Here is a 20587-nt window from a genome sequence, read left to right on the forward strand (position 1 = left end):
AAAGAACAGAGGTGCCACTACTGAGATCAGAAAACCAATTCCGAATGCCTGAGTCTGACGTCCAAGTAGAAATGTGAAACACACAGCTGGATATCGGTCTGGAATCCAAGCTGAAGATGTGTATTTGTGGGATATCAGCATGTATATGGTATTAAAGCCAAAAGACTGGATAAAATCACCTAGGAAGTACGTATAGATAGAAAACTGAGAGCTCTGAGGAATCTCAACTTGAGAAATGAAAAACAAACAAAGTAGCCTGAGAAGGGGCCAGAAAAGCAGGATGCAAATAAGGCCGGCAAGAATGGTATCCTGGAAATCTTACTGCCTTCTATGTCTCATTGCCTTTCCCCCCTCAGCATAAGGCAGATTTGATATTGAGATAGACTGGGGCCTCGGATCTTTTACCGGAGTGCTTGCACTTGCACCTGGGGCAATTATGACCAATAAGATACCAAAAGGCCACAAACCAACGGCCACTTCTGAGGTGCCAAGAGCAAAAGCGGGGTACTGTGCATGATCCCTGCACACAGCACCGCCAAGGGGCTGGGCAGGCCACCTAAGCCACTACTCGGGCTTGACCCACCAATCCGCCCCTTCCCTCACCCTATTTAAGGACCCAGCCCACCCTCCTCAGGGAGCAAGCAAGGGCACCTGTTACTTGTTTTTGCTCCCTCATGCTACAGCATGAGTCCCAATAAAGCCTTGTCTGAATTCCTTATCTGGCCTCTTATCAATTTCTATTGATAAAAGAGTTCAAGGACCCGAGTTGGTAACAATAGTTAGAAGCAGCACGAGTGTTAAAAATAAAACCTCCCTTCAATTAAAAACACCTAAGTTGGACTTCCCTGGTGGTGCAGTGGTTAAGAATCCGCCTGCCAATGCAGGGGACACAGGTTCGAGCCCCGGTCTGGGGAGATCCCACATGCTGCAGGGCAACTAAGCTCGTGAGCCACAACTACTGAGCCTGCGCTCTAGAGCCCGCGAGACACAACTACTGAAGCCCGCGTGCCGCAACTACTGAAGCCTGTGCACCTAGAGCCCATGCTCCGCAACAAGAGAAGCCACCGCAATGAGAAGCCCGCGCACCGCAACAAAGAGTAGCCCCCGGTCACTGCAACTAGAGAGAGCCTGCACGCAGGAATGAGGACCCAACGCAGCCAAAAATAAAATAAATAAATAATTAAAAAAAATTTTTAAAAACCTAAGTTTAAACAGAAGCCTTTTAACATTTCATTACATTCTAGGACACTCTAGGACTCAGTCCCAACTTCCACTCCAACCTACTTGCACCTAAATATATCCTATCCATTCCACAGATGTCTGAGGCAACTTTTTTCACTACTACACAGTTTAGGCCTTACTCTACTGATAAATGGCTTCTGGCCACTGGCCCTAACTCTGTTTCAGATTCTGTATATATTGTATGTACACATTATATATATATATATACATTAACTGCTAAATTACCATACTAATCTAAATCAAAAAGTTCTTAGGAAGCATAAAATTGTAAACATTTTAGATGACACATTAGAAATGAGAGTAATACAACTGTTAGCAGAATTTCATAGTTTGTCGAACACCTAGGGTATTTTTAAAAAGTCAAGTACTGTTTGAGAAGCAATACTAAAAAGTGGACAGCAAGCTGGGACTTCCCTGGTGGCGCAGTGGTTAAGAATCCGCCTGCCAATGCAGGGGACACGGGTTCGAGCCCTGGTCCAGGAAAATCCCACATGCTGCTGAGCAATTAAGCCTGTGCACCACAACTAGTGAGCCTGGGCTCTAGAGCCCGCGAGCCACAACCACTGAGCCCACGTGCCACAACTACTGAAGCCCGCGCACCTAGAGCCCGTGATCCACAACAAGAGAAGCCACCGCAATGAGAAGCCCCCGCACCACAACAAAGAGTAGCCCCCGCTCGCCGCAACTAGAGAAAGCCCACGTGCAGCAACGAAGACCCAATGCAGCCATAAATAAATACATAAATAAATATATAATTTTAAAAAAAGTGGACAGCAAGCTAATCAACAGGTCTACTGGATCAGATGTCAGTAACTTTTGGACCTAGGACTAAACAAATACTGGATACTACTGGCAAAGCTAAAGTGTAGCTAGGCAGCAGAAAAAGGAGGGGGGAAAAATAAAGAACGGGAGAAAAAGTAAAGATAACTGAGAAAAGAGAAACAAAATAGACGAAAAAAGTAGAATGAAAAAGAACGGGGAAGTTCTGATCACATTATTTCTAAGGTCCTTTACACCTGACACCCTCAGCAGGATTCCCGGAGGTAAAGACACCCACTGTTCATCACCGGACCCAGGAGCTTACAGACGCAGGCTGTTAAAATCCTTCTTCCACCCGCTCCGGGGCTCACGGTATCCCTTTGTAAAACAATGGCAGCTTGCTAGAGCAGGGCTTCCCATCTGTCTAACCACCGTCTTCTCCTACGGAGTTCCCATACGAAGTACAACTGTCAAGCTCTGATTCGAGAAAAGGGCAATTTCTTTCTTGAAATCCCCACCTAACCCCATGATGCAGATGCGCACTCGGGTCGCCAAAATGATTCCTAAGATAATTCCCAGTTCAACGCCATATTCCCAACGTCTTCCACCTGCCTTCCAGGCCCCCAGCTGTCAGGAAAGCAAACGCAGAGGCCTCGGCTCGGGGTGGGGCGACCCCCGGCCAGGCCCACGCGCGGAAAGGACCCGCAAAAGCTCCCCTTACCGGAGCCGCGCGGTGGGACGACGAGATGTCCAAGCCAAGGCTGTCTTGAAAATTCGTCCCGAGTGGCCCCCGACAACAAGCCGCGACCGCCTGCACGTCCCACCTGCCAACACAACAGTCAGCAACTGTCGTTGCGATGGGAACCCGCCCGGCTTTCAAAAGCGCGCGCACCGCCCTTACGTCTGCCGAGAACTACGGGGTGGCGCGAAGGACACACCAAGCCGCATTCGCCGTTACTTTTTTTTTTTGCTCTTTGCATTTTGCTTAGCGATCCCTTTTACTACCTAATTGGGATGATCTGAAGCCAAATTAAAGGAAGAGAAGCGCAGCAAAGGACAAACTGATTTTTACAGTCACTGTCAGCCCTTCAGACGGGCAACTCTAGTTAAAAAGAAAACATATGCCTGTATTTAGGCTGAACTTCTTCCCCAATTACGAACACTTGCGCCCAGAATGTGTAATGGTTATTACATGCATTTTTATTACAGATTTATTTGGCCTCTAAACACTGTACCTAAAAACTGATTAGCCTCGAGTAGCAATCATTTTTGGCTGAGACGAAAAATAGATATTCAGAAATTTTGCTAACTCTTATAATCACATTCATTTCACAACAAATATTTAGAGAGCACCTACTATATGCCAGGTGTGTATTGAATGCCCACTGTAGAGGATATACTATAGTAGTCACTAAAAGAGACACACAAGACGATTAAGTCACAGAAACCCCTCCTGCTCAGGAGGAGCTTAGAATTTATGCGGTGGGGGAATGGGGGAAGGGTGGGTAAGTACCCTAAGAAAGAAACACACACACAACACAACACAACACAATACAAAACAGACTATGATGTAGGTTACTATGATCGTAAACCACATTTTTATTTCAAATGAGGAAACTATGGCGCAGAGAGGTTAAGTAATTTGCCTAAAGTCACAGAGCTAATGAATGGTTGAGCCAGGACTTGAACTCATGTTAAACTTGGCCTTCCTCTTTAACAAATGTGTTCAAAATGTCTTCCGTCTTACACACACATACACACCCCTCCACCTCCAGGGCCTTCCCATTTTTGGCCCCCTCTCCTAAGCAGAGATGGTCTCATTGCACCTCCCCTCTATTCTCATTCTAATTTTTTTTTGCGGAGGCATAGTATAGACCTCATCGTCTTTTTAAAAAAAATGCCTATAATTTTTTATGGTTTTTATTAAGTTCTACATTTTTACAAGCCCTCTGTTTTCTATTCTTACGGCTAATAAAGTCCTGCCTAAAGCCAGAGGCTTAGAGCTTCTTAATTAACCGCTGCCTGTGCAAAGTAACTCTAGGGAGATGAGGATATTGACACAGGTGTAAGATGAGGCAGAAAATATTCACAGGACTGAAGGCCCTTGGGTAAAGGCTTATAACCATCCTGTTCTCCATCTTGTAACTACAAAAGTACCTCCAGAGATTATCTGAAGAAACATCTGAACTTCACAAGCTTAATGTTATTGCCTATGAAATGTAACCACTAATCTCAAAATCTTGCACACCAGTCAGTTGTCATGGGAAACAGCTTCCAACCTGAACGGCTTATTTCTCCCAGTGAGTAAATAGCCTGGATTCCTTGGCTTAGGCAAAAGAGACCCAAACTCTGTATTTGACTCTTGGCTGGTTATGCTCAAAGGAACATCTGCATCCTCACCTTTTTATGGCATAAACTCCAACTTCTGCTCCATTCAGGGCCTCCCCTTTTGAGCCTAGTTTAAAGGAGAAAAAAAAAGGATATTAACTTTTTCTCCCTCTTTTCTACTGCTGATACATTTCAGTTCTCTTTGAGGCCATATGGATGCTGGTGATTGGCTAGAAGAATGGTGGGAACGTTTAGGGGAAGAGGAAGAAAAAAGTGAAAATTTCAAAATTTCATCTTGTTACCTCTGTCTGTCCAACAAGTCAACGTGTGCCTAGGGTGCTGCTCTGGGATCCTGAAGCCACTAGGCCCACAGCTGAGGCCACCTGAGTGCCCCCCCCAACCATGATGCGTCCCTTCTGGGTCCCAGTTTTGGTGAATGGCTCCTCCATCTATCCCCACATCCTGAGCGAGGAGCTTCCCTTTCCCTTAACCCATCCAAGTTCTGACAACTCTTCCTTGTGCATCTCTTAAATCTCTTTCCTCCTCCCCATTCCACCTTCCTCCGCCTTGGACTATAAATTCTCATTTCTCTCCACTGATGACCCCAACAGCCTCCTAATTTGCGCCCCCTGAGTCCGGTCACTCCTTTCCTCCAGTTGATTTCCACATTGCTGCCTGGTTAATCTTCCTGAAATGTAGATTTGGAAATCCTTCAGGGTTCCTCATTAACTTCAGGGTGAAAAACAACTCCTCTTAGCATCTGGCTCTGAATGTCTCTAGCTTGGGTTCCTCCAGCTCTGAATCTGGTCTCCAGTTATACTGAGTTAAGGTAGTTTCTGGCACACGCATGTTTTCTCGTGTCTCCAGCACAAGCCCATGAATTCCTCTCTGCCAGGAAAGCCCTTCCCCTCTTCCTGGCTGAATCAGTATCTCCTCATCCTTCAGCTCTTAGCTCAGGAGCTGCCTGTCCCAGGAAACACTCTCTAATGCCCCCAGTCTACGTGATTCCTCCTCCAAGCTCTCAGAATGCCTTCCGACTTTCCCTGTCCCAGCACATAACCCAGTGCATTGGAATTTTCTCTCTACTTCTGTCTTCCCCCACTAGAGTGTCAGTTCTATATCCCGCCCCTGCCTGCCTAGGTGAGTGCTCAGAAATGTTTGGTGAATACACGAGTGAATGACAAGATGGATAAACATTGGTGCATATAGAATTTATCTGTCCTTCAGTGACACAGAGTATGCCAGTTTGTCTGGAAGCTGGTCCTGTTACTGACCTGGGTTCTTGACCTTCCTTACTCAATAGAAATTGATAAGAGGCCAGACAGGAAATTCAGGCAAGGCTTTACTGGGGCCTTCTGCTGCAGCAGGAGGGAGCAAAAACAAGTAACAGATTTCCTTGCTTGCTCCTGGAGCGGGGACCGAGCTGGTTCGGGTGGGATGAGGGTAGATACAGGTACAGGGGTCGGCCGGGAGAGGTGGCTTAGGTGGTCTCGCCACCCCTTTGGTGGAGTTGCGTGCAGGGTGCCTGCTCAGTACCCAGCTTGTGCTCCTGGCACCGGGCTTTTGCTCCCAGCTCCTCAGAAGTGGCAGTTGGGTTTTTGGTCTTTTCGTATCTTGTTGTCCATAATTTGCCCCAACTGTGCATGCACACAGCTATTTTTAGTCCCAGACAGTTTCTTTGTATTTTGTTGCCTGAGGAGACGTTTGTCCAGGTGCAAGCAGAGCAGAAAAGTGTCCCAGGTCCCAGGTCCCAGCCTGTCTCAGTCCAAGCTGATAACTTAAATGTCTTAGCAATGGTCCCTGAATCAATGTTTGCTGACTGTTATGGACTGAATGTCTGTGTCCCCCTAAAATTCATATGCTGAAGCCTTAACCCCCTACTGTGATGATATTTGGAGGTGGGCCTTTTGGGAGATAATTAGGTTTAGATGAGATCATGAGGGTGGGGCCCTGGTCCAATGGGATTAGTGTTCTTATAAGAAGAGACACCAGGGACTTCCCTGGTGGCACAGTGGTTAAGAATCCACCTGCCAGTGCAGGGGACATGGGTTTGAGCCCTGGTCCAGGAAGATCCCACATGCCGCAGAGCAACTAAGCCCGTGTGCCACAACTGCTGAGCCTGCGCTCTAGAGCCCGTGAGCCACAACTACTGAGCCCGTGTGCCACAACTACTGAAGCTCGCGTGCCTAGAGCCTATGCTCTGCAACAGGAGAAGCCACCGCAATGAGAAGCCCACTCACCACAACGAAGAGTAGCCCCGCTCGCTGCAACTAGAGAAGGCCTGCATGCAGCAACAAAGACCCAATGCAGCCAAAAATAAATGAATTAAATAAATAAATGTATTTTTAAAAAAAAAAGAAGAAGAAGAGACACGAAAGAGCGCTGTCTCATTCTCTTTCTCTGTCATGTGAGGACCCAGTGAGAAGGTGGCTGTCTGCAAGCAAGGAAGAGAGCCCTTGCCAGAACCCAACCATGTCAGCAGCCTGATCTCAGGCTTCTAGCCTCCAGAACTGTGAGAAATAAATGTCTGTTGTTTAAGCCATCTAGTCTATTATATTTTATTATGGCAGCTTGAGCAGACTAAGACACTGATCAGATTTGGAAGTGGTTAACTCCAGCACAGAGGAAGGGAAAGAAAAGAATCAGAAGGAAATTGAAGAGTGTTTGCTCCCATGTATCTTCTCATTCTTATATTTACCAGTTTTCCCAATAGCTTCTCTTTTTTATTACTATTTTTTAATTTATTATTTATTTATTTTTGGCTGCGTTGGGTCTTAGTTGTGGCACGCAGGATCTTCGTTGAGGCAGGTGGGATCTTCGTTGTGGTGTGTGGGCTTCTCTCTAGTTGTGGTGCGCAGGCTCTAGGGCGCGTGGGCTCTGTAGTTTGCAGCACGCAGCCTCTAGTTGAGGTGCGCAAGCTCAGCAGTTGTGGCACCCGGCCTAGTTGCCCCTCAGCATGTGGTACCTTAGCTCCCCTGTGGCATGTGGTGTCTTAGTTCTCTGACCAGGGATCGAACCCACGTCCTCTGCAATGGAAGGTGGATTTTTTACCCCTGGACCACCAGGGAAGTCCCTCAATAGCTTCTCTTTTGATTGCTAAAAACAGATGCCTCTCCAAACTGGATTCCAAACCCTTCATTGTTCAGTGGACTTGTCTAAAATCTGAATGTGTTCATAATGGAACCACCCTGCTTCTCCTCCCCATCACTTCCAGCACCAGAGTCTCAGAGTTGAGAGGAACCGTCGACATTGCTTTGTTGGGTTTTTCAAGATGTGGAAATGCCTCTGTGTCATCCCATTCCAGGGAGAGGACTTCAGACATGCCATGCAGCCCACTGCTTTTCACACAGCCCTAGCTTTCAGGAAACTCCTCCTAATATTGGAACAAAGCTAGCCATATCACCACAAACTCTAGCTTAATGACAACATTTAACTAATATTTTGGACGCAACTACTGTATGCCAGACCCTGGGCTACACGCTGGGGAACCAACATTGGGCAAGATCAACAACTCGGCCCTTTTCTTCATAGAGCTTACCATCTACTGGAGAAGGTAGACAATAAATGAGTGAATAAAGCACTTGCAGATGGTGGTCAAGACTGTGGAGGGTGTATGCGGGCTGCCGTGATAGAGAATGATGGGTGGTAATGTAGAGGAGTCTACTCTCATAGCGTAGTCAGAGAATCTTTATCTGAGCAGCTGACTTTAAACTGAGACTTCAGGGATCAGAAAGAGCCAGTCGCATGAGGAGCCAGGGGAAGAACCTTCCAAACAGAGGGAAGGGCAAGTGCAAAGACATTGGAGTGTTTGGGGGACCAAGAAGAAGGTAGGGTGGCTGGGACCTCGTGGGAGGTGGGTGAAAGTGACCCAGGATGAAGCTGGAGAGGTAGGTGTCCTCTTAGTGCAAGAATAAGCTATTGAAGCATTTAAACAGGAGAATGACATGGTCTGATTTTTAGTTTAGGAGGATCACTCTGGCTGGAACATTTTTTTAAAATGATGCTGGAGAAATTGGACATCCATAGGCAAAAAAAAAGGGAAAAGGAAAAAAGAAGAATCTTTACCTAAACCTCACCTTATAAAAAAATTAACTGAAAACAACATTATCCACACCTAGATATATATACAACTGAAATGCACCTATGTGCACCAAAAGACATGTACATAATTGTGTATAGCAGCATTATCTGTAATAGCCAAACTGGGAAACCACCTAAATGTCCATCAAGAGAAGAAAGGCTAAATAAATGATAGTATATTCATGCAGTGGAATACCATATACAGCAATGTCACTGTCTGCACCAACTGGGATTAACCTCACAGTGTTGAGCAAAGAAGCTAAATACAAAAATATAGTACTTCTTAATTCCATTTATAGAATGCTCAAAAACAGGCACTATGAAACCATACTATTTATAAGTTTAAACTGGCAAAAAAAATTTTTTTAAAAGCCACCAAAGTGATGACCATAAAAATCAGGTTTGTTGTCACTTAGGAGGAAGGGGGTGAAAAGTGATTGGGAGGAGAACAGGAAGTGCTCCAGGAGTGCTAACATTCTAGCTCTCAATCTGGGTGATGCTACAGGAGGGTTTGCTTTGATAAATCATTGAGCTGAATGCTTTGTTTTGAGTGCTTTCTGTATTTTTGTTATATTTTACAACAAAGGAGCTTAAAAAAAAAAAAAAAAAAGGAAAGGAAGGAGAAGAAAGTGCATGATGGAAGATGAGCCTGGGAAGTTTGGCTGTACATTGGACATAGTAAGTGGACTCTGGTGGTAAATTTGAAATTGCCAGTGAGATGTACTCAGTGCAATTTGGAAGACAGAAGTGAGCCAGAACCCCTTTCCTCCCCTTTCACCTATGTCCCCTGGCAAGCAGAGTTGCGGGGCTTGGGGTTTCAGTAGGTGTGTTCTAGTGCCTGGTCACTGACTCTGTGGGCGTTGAAAGACAACTGCAGTGGCAGTGGTGGTCTCTTGACCCCTGGATCACAGCTATGGTGAATATCCTTGAACATGACATTCCCAGCCTCAGCTTCCTGCCTGGAAATAGGTGCAGATATATAATCCTCATAAAGGGAAGAGGGAGAGTGAATAACACAAACAGTAATACAGTCCACCACAGTATCCTAGAAATCTTCATAACTGTGTAATAAAGTCCATCATGGCAAAGAGATGGGAAAACATGGACTCAAATGTAAAATACAAAACATAAAACTATAAAACTTTTAGAAAAAAATGTAAAACACAAAACTATAAAACATAAAAACGTAAAACATATAACTATAAAACTTTTAGAAAAAAGCATAAAACATAAAATTATAAAAATTTAGAAATACACTGGTGATACTTGAAGAAAAATTTCAGAACAAAGGGCTAGGTGAAGAGTTTATAGACTTGACCCTAAAGGCATGGTCTGTAAAAAGAAAAACTGATAAATTGAACCTCATCACAATGAAAAGCTTTAGTTCTGCAAAAGACCCCATGAAGAGGGCTAAAAAACAAAAACAAAACAAACAAACAAAAACAAGCTACAGAATTGGAGAAAATATTTGTGAACCACGTGTCTGCAAAGGATTTGTATCTCAGCTCTTGTATAAAGAACTCCCAAAATTCAACAGTAGAGAAAACAAACAGTCCAGACTGAAAATGGGCAAAAGACATTGTAATAGGCTGAATGGTGGCCCCCAAAGACACGGGGTTCTAATCTCTGGAACCTGTAAATGTTAGCTCATTTGGAAATAGAGTCTTTGCAGATGTGATTAAGTTAAAGGATGTTGGGATGAGGAGATTATCCTGGATTATCCGGTGGGACCTAAATGCAATCACATGTGTCCTTATAAGAGGAAGCAGAGGAGATTGACACAGACACACAAAAGAGAAGGGAGCGTGAAGATGGAGCAGAGGGAGATTTGAGGATGTTGATCTTAAAGATGTGGCCTTGTGGCCACGAACCAAGTCATGCCGACAGTCACCAGAAGCTGGAAGAGGCAAAGGACAGATGATCCCCTAGTCACCTCACTCATACGCTTCATCCCACAAGGATCTGAACACCTGCTAAAGCCTGCGGCTGCCTCTTAGGTGATGTTTCTAACTATCATGTTTTCCCTTTCCAAGTCATCTCAAGGAGAAACCACTTTTGGTTTAATTGTTGTCATCTGCTTCATGAATCCACCTGTGGAAGTAGGGAAGTGGTAAAAACACTGGGCAAATATGACATCTTATTATAGTTTAATTACTTTCAGCTTCATACTCTGCTCCCTTCCCCCAAAGGACAGTAAAAGGGTGTGTCAGTTCAGATGGATGGTGATGGCAAGATGGAAAGGCTGAAGGATAGAAAAGAGAAAACAGGAACGGGAATATCGGTGAACTCTTAAAAGGTAATCTGCTCATCTGGAGCATCTGCCTAACACGAGGTCTGAGACGGGTGCAGCTGCAAGCTTGGAGCAGAGAAAAGAGCTGGAAGCCCTCCACACAGCTGCCTGTTAGGAAGACTGGACTCCTCTAGCTTTTGCTCATCCTCAATGGCTAAAGATTCCCACTTTCAGCTCTGACTTTTCCTACCGCCCAACAAGAAATGAAACTTTGCTTGTTCTGGGAATATGGGGCTTGAAAAACAAGAAGTGCTTTGGAAAATGTGCTGGGATCTGAGTGGCCTATAACTGATGAGTTCCTCCCTCCACTGTGGTCCAGCAAACCGGGAAGATGTAACAGGGAATTCTAACCTTCCCTCAGGGAAGACGCCTACTTAATGCCTAACGAAGATCAGTATTCCATCCTCTGTGATTGTGTAAGACTTCTGGGCTGGTTCTGACATCTGGCCACAGTTTCGGCACCCTGACTTTGTTTTTGCTCTAAGATGTTCTTTGCTTTCTAATTCAGCCAGAAAACATTTTCTTGATTTTCAACTTCTTAGGGTGAATCAATACAGTGAATAACAGGAAAGAGGTTTTGGTGGTTTACATTTCAACTACTCAATAACTACCTGGAATGCATAGAGAGTTTAGAGGGAATGGAAGTCCTTCTGCTTACTGCATGCTGTTGGAAATTATCCTGCCAGTAAGGCAACAGCATATACTAAACAGATTGAGTGAAGAGAAATAAACCAGATGTACTCAAGACATAAGAAAATGATAGGTTCAGGCCCTTTCCTCTGGGGATGGAGTTAAATGGAGAAGCTGGTCGGGCTGTACACACGTACCACATATTAAAGCCCATGAAGCAGAGCCATAAAAACAAGCCTGGAGCTGGGCTGCCCTTAACCAGAAATCACTTTTCCAGCAACATGATACACTCATTTTTTTAAAAATGGTTGCTCCTCAGGTGAAGAGCTAGGTGGATATCAGAAGGGAAGGGCCCCCCAAGACCTCAACACCTATAGGCCTTCGTGTATACCTATTAATATTCTCAGCACAAATTCAGCAATCCTGAATCAGAGAACAGTCCTAAGCTAGGTATATAGCTTATTAAAATGGCTGCTGTAGTGAACAGGACGGAGGGAGGGAGGGAGCCAGCTTTTATTTATTTACTTACTTATTTGTTTGTTTATTTATTTAGACTGTAAGCTTGAACTAAGTGGACTTTGATGAGGCTCTTCCGTGGAAGTGGTCAGACGGATTTTGCTTTAAGAACTGCTCATGAAAAATTCCAGAAGTGGGTCAACTCCTTCATTCACTTATTCATCGAACAAATGATCCTGAGCCAGGTGCTGGAGGTTAAAAAATTGAAAAAAAATAAAAACCCACCCTGCCCGCGGGGAGCATATAGACTAGCGAACAAACAGATACAGTAGAATTGTGATAAGTACATAATGGGAGTCTGACTCTACTTAAGGTGTGGGAAGATTTCACTGATGTGGGTCTTGAAAAGTAAGAAGTTTGCATGACCATCCTGATTGGTGGGCAGAAGGGGAGTGTCTGGGATCTCCAGGCAGAGGACAGACTACGTGGAGGCATAAGAAAGGATGCATAGTCTTAGGGCAATAAATAGCAAGGAAAAGTGACTAGGAAAAATAGGTAGAGGCCACATCATGGGCTTTTCTGATGGTAGGATTTTGTTTTGTAGGTATTAGAGAGCCATACAAGGATTTGAAACAGGAGAGTTATATGGTCAGATGTTAGATGGAGAAATCTCCTTGGTACATATTGGAGAGGGGCAGACAATGGGAGATTGTTGTCAAAGTCCAGATGAGAAATTAAGAAGTGTTAAACCGGCCGGTGGCAGTGGGCTGGAAGGGACAAAATTAATCAGGCCAGTGTGTGGAGTAGAATCAACTCGTAGGAAAAATTACTCCTCTGTGATGGGGGGACAGGCAGGGAGCTGGGAGGAAAGGAAGCTAGCAGAGCTATCCACTAAGCTGAACTGACATCACCTTGAGTTCACATTGTTGTTTAGGCCTAAAAATCCAATAGAATATAGTTAAAAATTCCAGGCCAGATCAAGACTGAAGACATTTTTTGTTTTGTTTTTGTTTATTCGTTTCTTTGCATCTTCTGCAAGTTCCTTTTTAAAAAAAAGACTACTTTGAAAAATGTATTTAGTTTAATGTGTGTTGAATCAAAATTCACATACAGTGAAATGCATAGGTTTTTATGTACACTATTGATAAATTTCACTTATTTCACACACAATACACAAATGTATACATCTGGGTAATAAACACTGCAGTCAAAATAATACATTATTTCTGTCACCCAGAAAGTTCTCTCTTGCCCCCTTCCTGATAATCTCTACCACCCGTAGATAACAATTGTTCTGATTTCCATCATCTAATTAGTTTTACTTGTCCTTGAATTTCATATAAAATAAGTCAGACAGTATGTACTTTTTCTTAGCTGAATGGATATCTCACAATTTCTTTCTCCCATCTTCTGTTGATGGATATTAGAGCTGTTTCTAATTGGGGGCTATTGTGACTATAAATGATATAAATATTATTGTACAAGTCTTTTTGTGGATATATGTTTTCATTAGTCTTGAGTAAATATTAAAAGTGGAATTTCTAGGTCATGGGGCATGGGTATATTTAACTTTATAAGGAACTGCCAAACCATTTTTCCAAAATTGTACCATTTTACACTCCCACTAACAATGTATGCTTTTATTTCTAGTGCAAAGTGGTATTCTATTGTGCTTTTTAATTTATATTTCCCTGAAGACTAATAATGTTGACCATCCTTTCACATGCCTGTTGATCATATTGCTTCTTTTTTAAAATCTCTGTTGAAGTGTTTAGCCCATTTTTCCATTGGGTTGGTTGTCTTTTTATTATTGAGTTGTACACGTTATTTATATACTCTGAACACAAACCTTTCATTGGCTGTATGTAATGCAAATATTTTCTCCCAGTCTTTGACTTGTCTTTTGATTTTCTAGACATCTTTCAATGAACAGATTTTAAAATCTTTTATGAAATCCAATTTAACAATTTTTCATGGTTAGTGCTTTTTATGTCCTTTCTAAGAAGACTTTGCCTCATCCAAGTTTGCAAAAATATTCTCCTAAGTTTTCTTCTAGAAGCTTTATAGTTTTAGCTTTTTTTTTTTTTTGTGGTCACACTGTATGGCATGTGGGATCTTAGTTCCCTGACCAGGGATTGACCCTGTGTCCTCTGCAGTGGAAGGGCAAAGTCTCAACCACTGGACCACCAGGGAAATCCCTATAGTTTTCGCTTTTAATTTGGGTTTATGGTCATCTCAACTTTTGTGTATGGCAGGAGATAGGGGTCAAAGTTCATTTTTCCTGCATACATGTCCCATTCTTCCAGCACTGTTTATTGAAAAGACTTTCCCCTTAGTGACTTCGTCGAAAATCAATTGATAGTATATATGTAGGTATATTTCTGAATTTTCTAATATGTTCTTTTGATCTAGTTGTTTGTCCTTATGCCAAAATCATTTTGGCTTGATTAACATAATATTACCACAAGTCTTCAAATCAGGTAGTAGAAGTCTTCCAACTGTGTTTTTATTATTGTTTTGACTATTCTAAGTGCTTTGATTTTCCACATAAATTTCAGAATTATCAGTTTAGACAAAAAACTCTGTTGATATTTTGATAGGATTGCATTGAATCCATAGAGCAATTTGACCTCTGAGTAATATTGAGTGTTCATGTACATGAACAAAGTGTACCTCTCATTTTTTTAGGTCTTCTTAGCAATGTTTTATGGTTTTTGTGTGTAGAGGTTTTGCATGTCTTTTGTTAAACGTATTCTGCAGTAGTCTATTTTTTTTGATGCTATCGTAAATGACCTCGTTTTCCACTTTAATTTCCATTTTTTGTTGCTAGTATAAACAATAATACAAACATACAATTTTTGTATGTTGAGCTTATATCCTGCTATTAACTTAACTTATTTACTAGTTTTAGTAGATTTTTTGAGGTTTTTAAAATATACATAATCGTGCATATATATTTTCTTAATTTAATTTTCCAATATTTTATTAAGGATTTTTCTATCTATATTCATGAAAAATATTAGCCTGTAATTTTCTTTTCTCATAACATCCCTGTTAGGTTTTGATATCCAGGTTATGATGACTTTGTAAAATACTGGGAAGGTATTCCTCCTTCTCTATTTTCTGGAAGAGTTCAAGATTAGTATTTATTTCTTACTTAAATATTTGATAGAATTCATCAAATTTCTAATTTACAAATTAAAAATTTAACTACTTGAACAGATATGAGCTATTCAGATTTTCTATTTCTTTCTGAGTTAAGATTGGTAAGGGCATCCTTCAAGGAATTTGTCTATTTCATCTAAGTCCTCAAATTAATTGGTACAAAGTTGTTCATAATATTTCCTTACTATCATTTTATCATCTGTAGGCTCTATAGTGATGTCCCTCTTTCCTGACTTTAATAGTCTTTGTTTTCCCTCCTTTTTTTTGATCAGTTTTGCTAAGAGATAATAAATTTTATTAATGTTTTCCAAAGAATAAACTTTTGGCTTTGTTTGTTTTCTCTGTTGTTTGTCTATCTTGTTTCATTAATTACCACTCTTACCTTTTTTATTTCTTTCCTTCTAGTTGATTTAGATTTAATTTTCTTTTTTTTTAATTTTATTTTTCCCCTAGCTTCTTAAGGTAGAGATTTAGATAATTGATTTTAAATATTTTTTTCTTCTGTAATGTATTTAAAGTTATACATTTCCTCTAAGCATTGTTTTAGCTGCATTACCTAGATTTTGACACATTGCATTTTCATTGTATTTTGGTTCAAAATACTTTCTAATTTCCCTAGTAATTTATTCTTTAATGCAGGGTTATTTAGAAGTTTGACTTTTAATTTCCAAACATTTCAAGGGTTTTTTTTTTATATATCTCAGTATTATTGATTAATAATTTAATTCCATTTGGTCAGAGAACATACTCTGTAAGATTTTTTTTTGAAATTTATTGATACTTGTTTTTAATGACCCATAACTTGGTATACATTAGAGAAATTTCCATGTGCATGTATAGAAATGGTATATTCTACGGTTTGGAGTGGATTACCCTATAAATGTCCATTAGATCAAGTTGGTTGATAGAGTTGTCCTACATATAGCACAGCATATATTCTATGTATATAGTGTCTATTCTTATTGATTTTCTCTCTCCTTGTTCTATCAATTATTTAGAGAAGAGTGCTAAAATCTTGAATTATGATTGTAGATCTATCTCTTTTTTTTTAGTTCTGTTAGTTTTTGCTTCACGTATATTAAACCATAAGTGGCGGCACTTTTTTTTCATCAGGAGGCACATATGTCTGGTTGTCTCTCTTTTTAGGATGTTAGTAGTTACTGATGGTTAATCCTTTGATCCATTAATTTATTGAAGTTTACAAAATGGTGATATTTTAATTCAGTTCTTTTTCATTTAGTAGTTGCTTCTCAAGCTACTATTTTGTTAATCAGTTATACTATTTATATAACTGCTCATTCTTTCCATTTATACACCAGTTTTCAAAATAATGAATTGGTTGCCAATCATCTTTCTAAGGTGACCACTTATGGTTTTTAAAAAATACCTTTATAAATACATGGATTTGAACAGATTTGATGGATTTTAATTCATTTCAACTATAGTCCTTACTGACACACTGTAACATCTTTTGCCAGTGGAAGACTTTTCCAGTTGGCTCCTGATTCTTGTTTACATGACTTTAATAGTTTTTGATAGTTTCATTTTCAATTGATATGACAAGACGTTTCAGACCCATCTTGTACATTTCTCACCCCAGACTTGGTATCAGCCATTTCTTCAAGAAGCCCCCATATTTTTCTTTTTAAAGTGGGATATTTCAATACCACAATCTGGGTGCTAGGGATGAATCTTGCTTTTGGTTTGGTCACTGTTTCTAGGTCTAACTGTTTCTTAAACAAAGTTGCAACCAATTTTCTAACTTTAGCCACACATTCACCCCCACTTTCAAAAGTCATTACTGCCACTGAGTCCTAAGCTTTTTGGGAATTCCGTAGCCTTCTCCAATCATGGTTATCATTCAGCCTTTTCATGTCTGTTAAGTCATTCACTTCTTGTCCATCAGCTTCCCAATTTGTTATTGCTTTTGTCTCCCCTCCTGTTAACCCATTCTTGTAGGCTTATGCCTGCAATAGACAAAGTTGCTTTATTCTTATTTCATAAGGGCATTAGGAGGAAGTGAAAGAAAGGACATGTGAAAGGACTTTCTCATTTTTAGCTCTGAAACTCTCCTTGACCTTTGTATTCGTTGTTCAAGTACAGCCTTCATTACTACTTAGTAAACATTTGTGGAAGAAAACTGTCTTCTCTTGGGCTCGCTTTGTGACAAGATGGGTCAGTCCAGGACATGCTGGATGAGTTGTTCCTAGACACTTTCCATTTCTCCTCATTCCCGGACTTGGCCTTGCATATTCCCTGGCAATCGCCTCGTTATTTAAGTTTTAGATCCTGAACTTGCGTTCCCCTGAATTTCAACACACATCTGGTTGATCTGGACTTTCTGATTCTGTTATGCTTAGAGCCCCTCCTTGCTTATTAACCTTGCTATTGACTGACTGGTCACCAAAGCTTAATCCGGAGCTCAGATTCCCGGGTGGTGCTACTGGTCAACGTTAGCTGCAACAGAAACCCTTTAGCTGAGGAAGACCTGAACATGCTGACTTTTAAGGCAGGTAGGTCTGCTCACACAGGAAGAAAGCTTTAGGAAAGAACCATTCTCATCCGTCTATAAAACACGGAATGTCATCAACCCAGAGCTCCTTTGGCTTAAAGAAAGTTGAGCTCTGCTCCCCACCCAAAAGCCCAGGGAGGAGACTTTTTGCCAGAATTATTATTTATTTCAAAACATTTTATATTCTGAGGAAGAGAAAAAAAGACACTTACATTATTTGGTTTGGAAGTTATTTTGCTTTGCCCGAGTTATTCCTCATCTTCCAAGTAATTTGTGGGATGAGGGGATTATCTGATATCTCATGTGAAAAGGAAAAAAGGAAGAGGAGAAAAACTCTCATAATTCTCTGGGGAAGCAACATGGAATTAAAATGGGAAAAGGAGGCACCAGTGACACATTCCATTTACCTGCAGTAAACACTGTGTAGAGGACGCGTTGACCACAGAATCCACAATGCCAGAAATGAATGCTGACTCCTTTTCTCAAATGTGACATATTTTCTGCAGAATTTGATTCTGATCTTTGCTATGACCGCCCCTGGTCACTCAGTTACTGGAAACCTACAATGCCAGTTCTTTGCTAAGTGTCTTTGGCAAGGCCTTTGCTAGTGTTTAATCACAGTAAGAAGGTTCCAGAGACTTTATTAGCTGTATAAAGAATTATAGAGATATTAGCCTAAGTTGGATGAGGCCCAGAGCAGCTGTACTGCTCTTCAAGTGCAGGAGAATTTCTCAGAGATACATTATGCTAACAGAAAAGTATCCTGGGATTTAACCCTTAAATTATGTTAACAATGAACATAAGTGTTCCTCGTTTTACAAAACAGCTGTATTCCTGAAAATTGTGTAAATCTCACATTTCATACCTACTCTTACTTCCCCTTTCAATACATTGTAATTTCCAGAATGCTTAATCTCCATTTATGGCTGAATGTCAATGTACATACTGTTATCTTTCAATTCCTCTACTTCTCCAAGTTTCTTTGACAAGTACTTGAATATCAAAAATGTAAATATACTCTGATAGCTATGTATTTAGGAGGTGTTTATTAAATGTTTTGGTAAAGTGAATATTCGCTCAGTATATTTTGATTTTTACATATTGATAGGAATTAAGTCTAGGCTTTATCCAAAATGTATGACTAGGGAAGGGGTGCCTTGCAAAAACAAGGGAGCCCACTAAGTTTGCCGTTTTTATTTGTTTAGCTTGCAAATTTCGATGGTTCCCAAATGCCAATTTTCCAATCAGTCTGTAACAAAGCTTCCACAGGACTACCATTAAGAGTAAAAAGGGGGAATAAATGACATTTTAGAAGGCTAAATGCACAGTTTCAAAGATTATCCTTCATAATCCTGAGATTATGACCTCCTTTCTTATTGATGCTCAAATGCCCTCTCAGATCTGAAATGGTGATGGTTTGTATAGATGGTTTTTCAAAGATGTCCTTATATGGCAAATATTAAAAGGGGGCAACCCTACAACAGCCTCCCAATATTTTTTGGAAATTAACTGATCAGTGAAACTCAGAAGTATGGAATGAGCTGGTTTACTTAACCTTCTAAAATGTATTTGCCTGTAATTAATATATACTGGCATGAGGTACTGGGAGTGCTTTGGCTATGCATAATTTATGGAAGGAGACAAATATGCTCTTCCTTTTGAAATTAAAAATCAAAAGATTCCACTGTTGAAATGGGTGCCATCAATGTATTTTCCATTAATCATTAAATATTATCCTTTTCAAATTAATCTAATTTTCCATTTATTCCAGTGCTTGATTAGCCAACAACAGTGCTTCTCAAAGTAAATATTGTAAGAGCACTAGTTCCCTGTGTAACAGTTTTCCATGCTGCATGACAAATTACCACAATCTTAGCAGCTTTAAACAACAAACATTTAGATTTCCACCTCTAGGATGACAGTGTCGAGAGCTCTGCAGTCTCCAGCAAAACAAGCATAACTAGTGAAAATTATTTCTTAAATCCTAATATTTTAAGTTTCTGGAAATCATCCTTAGGGTATAGAGCAAATGAAGAAATACTTATTCAAGAAAACCTAGTAAAACTTGGTGAGAACAGCGAGAGTCTGTAGCATTTGAACCATGACTCATCCCCTCCCTCCCTCCTCCCAGCTCAATGGGACAAAAACTCTATTCCAGGCAGGTGACGCCAAGAACACAGGGCTCCCTCTTCTCCCATCTCTCACTTACAGGATATGGTATCTTCCTGGCAGAGGCAGGCCATTGGAAGTTCTCATCAGCCCCAGCTACGCGTTGGTAAGGAGGTTGAGAAATCGGAAACCTCATACACGGCTGGTAGAAATACTGCCTTGGAAAACAGTTTGGCAGTTCCTCAAAAGTTTAATCATAGAGTTACCATATGACCCAGCAATTCTACTCCTGTACATATACCCAGGAGAAATGAAAACATATGCCTACCAAAAAACTTGCACACAAACATTCGTAGCAGCATTATTCATAAGAGCCAAGAGGTAGAAAAAACACTCATCAATTGACAGCCAAATGTGGTATATCCACCCAATGGCATATTATTCAGCAATTTTTAAAAAATGAAATACTCATACATGCCACAACATGGATAAACCTTGAAAACGTTGTGCTAAGTGAAAGAAGCCAGTCACAAGAGACCACATATTGTATGACTCCATGTATATGAAATGTCTAGAACAGACAAATTTATAGAGACAGAAAGGAGGTTAGCGGTAGCCTAGGGCTGAGGGAATAGAAGAATGGTGGGTGACTGCTAAAAAATATGGGCTTGCTTTTGGGAGTACTGAAAATATTATAAAACTGATTATGGTGATGGTTTCACAATGCTGTGAAGAGAATAAAAACCATCGAATTGTATGCTTTAAGTGGGCAAATTGTATTGCATGTGAATAAAAGTGTAAACAGAAAAAATCTACTTGACCCAACATTTATTAGCACACGTTTTCTGTAGATCAGGAGTCTAGGCATGGCTTAACTGGGTAGTTTGCTTAGGATCTCACGAAGCTACAATGAAGGTGGTGGGCAGGGCTGTGATCATATCTGAGGTTGGGATCCCCAACTAAGTTAACTGGTTGTTGGCTGCATTCATGTCCTTGCCATTGTAGGACTGAGGTCC

General features: G+C 40.9%; 1 protein-coding gene across 1 annotated transcript in view; it reads right to left on the reverse strand.

The window, feature by feature from the left end:
• PBK (PDZ binding kinase) overlaps nucleotides 1-2871 on the reverse strand; it is a 30284-nt gene extending 27413 nt beyond the window's left edge. Inside the window, exon 1 of the mRNA XM_068552629.1 lies at nucleotides 2723-2871. The gene's annotated coding sequence lies outside the window, so the exon portion shown is untranslated. The remainder of the gene's footprint in view (nucleotides 1-2722) is intronic.
• Between the last annotated feature and the right edge of the window lie 17716 nt (nucleotides 2872-20587).

This window comes from Eschrichtius robustus, chromosome 10 (assembly GCF_028021215.1).
Source record: "Eschrichtius robustus isolate mEscRob2 chromosome 10, mEscRob2.pri, whole genome shotgun sequence".
Classification (NCBI taxonomy): domain Eukaryota; kingdom Metazoa; phylum Chordata; class Mammalia; order Artiodactyla; family Eschrichtiidae; genus Eschrichtius; species Eschrichtius robustus.